Consider the following 4956-nt stretch of genomic DNA (forward strand, 5'->3'; position numbering starts at 1 on the left):
GAGATACAATCAACTGCCATGCTTGTGCCAAACTCCCTTTGTGCTTAATTCATCTTTCAGTGTAATTCATAGATTCATAATAGGGCTCAGATTTTCCTAGATGTGTTAGCTGATGGATTCCTTCATCAAGTAGTTGCTGAACCGACTAGAGGGGATACCATTTTAGATTTAATTTTGGTGAGTAGCGAGGACCTCATAAAAGAAATGGTTGTAGGGGATAATCTTGACTCAAGTGATCATGAGCTAATTCAGTTCAAACTGAACGGAAGGATTAACAAAAATCTGCAACTAGGGTTTTTGATTTCAAAAGGGCTGACTTTCAAAAATTAAGGAAATTAGTTAGGGAAGTGGATTGGACTGAAGAATTTATGGATCTAAAGGTAGAGGAGGCCTTGGATTACTTTAAATCAAAGCTGCAGAAGCTATCAGAAGCCTGTATCCCAAGAAAGGGGAAAAAATTCATAGGAGTTGTAGACCAAGCTAGATGAGCAAGCATCTTAGAGAGGTGATTAAGAAGAAGCAGAAAGCATACAGGGAGTGGAAGATGGGAGAGATCAGCAAGGAAAGCTCCTTTATTGAGTTCAGAAAATGTAGGGATAAAGTGAGATAGGCTAAAAGTCGAGTAGAGTTGGACCTTGCAAAGGGAATTAAAACCAGTAGTAAAAGGTTCTATAGCCATATAAATAAGAAGAAAACTAAGAGAGAAGAAGTGGGGCCGCTAAACACTGAGGATGGAGTGGAGGTTAAAGATAATCTAGGCATGGCCCAATATCTAAACAAATACTTTGCCTCAGTCTTTAATAAGGCTAAAGAGGATCTTAGGGGTAATGGTAGCATGACAAATGGGAATGAGGATATAGAGGTAGATATTATCATATCTGAGGTAGAAGCGAAACTCAAACAGCTTAATGGGACTAAATCGGGGGGCCCAGATAATCTTCATCCAAGAATATTAAAGGAATTGGCACCTGAAATTGCAAGCCCATTAGCAAGAATTTTTAATAAATCTGTAAACTCAGGAGTTGTACCGAATGATTGGAGAATTGCTAATATAGTTCCTAGTTTTAAGAAAGGAAAAAAAAGTGATCCAGGTAACTACAGGCCAGTTAGTTTGACATCTGTAGTATGCAAGGTCCTGGAAAAATTTTTGAAGGAGAAAATAGTTAAGGACATTGAAGTCAATGGTAAATAGGACAAAATACAACATGGTTTTACAAAAGGTAGATCGTGCCAAACCAACCTGATCTCCTTCTTTGAGAAAGTAACAGATTTTTTAGATAAAGGAAACACAGTGGATCTAATTTACCTAGATTTCAGTAAGGCTGATACCATGCCACATGGGGAATTATTAGTTAAATTGGAAAAGATGGGGATCAATATGAACATCAAAAGTGGATAAGGAATTGGTTAAAGGGGAGACTGCAACAGGTCCTACTGAAAGGTGAACTGTCAGGCTGGAGAGAGGTTACCAGTGGAGTTCCTCAGGGATCAGTTTTGGGACCAATCTTATTTAATCTTTTTTTTATTACTGACCTTGGCACAAAAAGTGGGAGTGTGCTAATAAAGTTTGCCGAAGATACAAAGCTGGGAGGTATTGCCAATTCAGAGAAGGATCGGGATATTATACAGGAGGATCTGGATGACCTTGTAAACTGGAGTAATAGTAATAGGATGAAATTTAATAGTGAGAAGTGTAAGGTTATGCATTTAGGGATTAATAAGAATTTTAGTTATAAGCTGGGGATGCATCAATTAGAAGTAATGGAAGAGGAGAAGGACCTTGGAGTATTGGTTGATCATAGGATGACTATGAGCTGCCAATGTGATATGGCTGTGAAAAATGCTAATGCGGTTTTGGGATGCATCAGGAGAGGCATTTCCAGTAGGGATAAGGAGGTTTTAGTACCATTATACAAGGCACTGGTGAGACCTCACCTGGAATACTGTGTGCAGTTCTAGTCTCCCATATTTAAAAAGGATGAATTCAAACTGGAGCAGGTACAGAGAAGGGCTACTAGGATGATCCGAGGAATGGAAAACTTGTGTTATGAAAGAAGACTTAAGGAGCTTGGCTTGTTTAGCCTAACTAAAAGAAGATTGAGGGGAGATATGATTGCTCTCTATAAATATATCAGAGGGATAAATACAGGAGAGGGAGAGGAATTATTTCAGCTCAGCACCAATGTGGACACAAGAACAAATGGGTATAAACTGGCCACCAGGAAGTTTAGACTTGAAATTAGACGAAGGTTTCTAACCATCAGAGGAGTGAAGTTTTGGAATAGCCTTCCAAGGGAAGCAGTGGGGGCAAAAGATCTATCTGGCTTTAAGATTCTACTTGTAAGTTTATGGAGGAGATGATATGATGGGATAATGGGATTTTGGTAATTAATTGATCTTTAAATATTCAGGGTAAATAGGCCTAATCCCCTGAGATGGGATATTAGATGGATGCGATCTGAGTTACCCAGGAAAGAATTTTCTGTAGTATCTGGCTGGTGAATCTTGCCCATATGCTCAGGGTTTAGCTGATCGCCATATATGGGGTCGGGAAGGAATTTTCCTCCAGGGCAGATTGGAAGAGGCCCTGGAGGTTTTTCTCCTTCCTCTGTAGCATGGGGCACGGGTCACTTGAGGGAGGATTCTCTGCTCCTTGAAGTCTTTAAACCACTACTGGAGGACTTCAATAGCTCAGACATAGGTGAGGTTTTTTGTAGGAGTGGGTGGGTGAGATTCTGTGGCCTGCGTTGTGCAGCAGATCGGACTAGATGATCAGAATGGTCCCTTCTGACCTTAGTATCTATGAATCAACTGCCATGCTTGTGCCAAACTCCCCTTGTGCTTAATTCATCTTTCAGTTTAATTCTGCAGATCCACTTCAAATCGTTCAGCCTAACCCATCATTTCACAGTAGTGTAGTACAATGGACTCCTTTGCTTAAAGAATACTTGACTACCCAAGAATGAAATGAAGTGCTGAGAGTGGATGTTATGCAAGGGTGATGCTGCTGAAGTTTCTGCCTTGTACTAATCAGCTAGCATTCCTTTCAATCGGGATCTTCCATCACATTTCCCTTCTGTGTGCTTTCTGCTTTTGCTTTTCTGGAATTGTTGCTGCTTTTTCTTTTTGCCTGACAGTCAGTGCAAACTCATTTCCCCTTCTGTTTTTTTAAACAATGGTTCAGAGCTGAGATGGATTAATCTAATACCTGCAGAAGAATTTATACATAATCTGCATTGTGGACTCTGTCTTGCAAATTATAATTAGATGAAGGGGAGACGCATTCAGCTGTCCCTGTCTCAAATTTAAAATGTAGCATTTTCCAGCTATCAGCAATTCTGTTGTTTACAGGGAAGCTATTAGCAAGCATGTCCTTAGCTTCCATAATTTGGTTAACTGCGTATTTCAGATTCCATTTTTAGAAGCCATTTTAATCATCAGTTGCAAAATAGTGTCCAACTTCTTAAAAAGCTGCCCTTTATTCTGTCAACACAGTTGAGCAGTTTCCTTATCGTCCAGGAAGTGTTAAGTAATAGTAGAGTCCTGGACAAGAAGTGAGCTGTGCTAACCAGACTCCACAGTACATAGGTCTGAAGGAATGCACTAGTTCAACCTACAGTAGCAATGCAGTGGGTCCTAGTTAGTCAATTAGAAGTGGATCGATTAAATTTAATTCTTATTTTAGGTTTAGGTCCTATTTCAGGCAGCAATAAGTTTTGACAAAAGGAAAAAAAGTTTATTGCTGACCTGGTTTGAATGTAAATTAGAGAGGTACTTGGTTAATTGGTAGTTTTGCAGAGTAATAGTGTAGATGGTGTATGTGATAGCTTAATACTTCAGATGCAAGAGATTTTGTCGTGATATTAATGGCCACTATATAAATACAGTAAGCTCACATTGCTGCACTGTTCACAGCCAGCCTTACTAAAATTGTCCAGTCTATTCAGACCCAGACAATTATGTATGATATGGTCAGAAAAACTAAATTTCCCAAAAGCAAAATGCTTGCAAACAAAACTAAAACAGAGCCACGTATGTCAGCAGCAGTAAGTTGTTTTGTAGTCTTTTCAGTAACTTCTCTAAAAGCTGAAGTCCCTTCCTCCCTGCAAAACATAGTCTGAACCATGTAGCTGTGAGATGTCTATTCAGGATTTTTTTTTTTAAAAGATAGGGAAAAGCAATCGCTTGCTTCAACCAGTATTGAAAATAGCATCTTAAACTGAATATTGCCATAGTGATTGCTAGGTCTCCAGAAATAGAGTGCAAAGGGTCATTAGGCAGCTGCTGTCAGCAGGCATAGGAAGAGTCCAATTTCCAGTCTGGAGATGAGGATTAGAGACAGGAAAGGTCCCATTCTCTTTTCAGTCTCAACAGCTGTTTGGATAATTTGGCAATGAGACTAAAACACTTAATCTTTTTAGTACTGATCAGCATACTAAGTATATTGTTTGTGTTTTCCAGATGATCAGACTAGGTGATTATGATGGTCCATTCTGGCCTTAAAATTATGATTAGAAAATCCTCTTTTAGGGAAATCTGAGGTACCTGACATTCATGATCAGTCTACGAGAGACTGCTGCCAAGGTATACAAACAATTTGACAGAAGTTAAGGTTTTATTTAAACAAAAAATGGTATTTACATTGTGTGGGTGTTCATAGATTATAAAGTTAGAAGAGACCATTTTGATCAGCTAGTCTGATCTGCATAACATAGGCCGTAAGACTTCCCTGAAGTAATTCCTGTTTGAAAGAGAACATATCTTTTAGGGAGAAAAAATCCAATTTTGATTTAAAAATTGCATGTGATGAAGAATCTATGATGACCCCTTGTAAATTGTTCCAATGGAGAATTACTCTCACTGTTAAAAATTTGTGCCTTATTGGGTCTGGCAAATCAAAGCAAGGCTTGGCAGACAGAAAAGCTGAAAACAGTTTCTGGGACCTGACTTCCCTCT

This window comes from Dermochelys coriacea, chromosome 6 (assembly GCF_009764565.3).
Source record: "Dermochelys coriacea isolate rDerCor1 chromosome 6, rDerCor1.pri.v4, whole genome shotgun sequence".
NCBI lineage: Eukaryota > Metazoa > Chordata > Testudines > Dermochelyidae > Dermochelys > Dermochelys coriacea.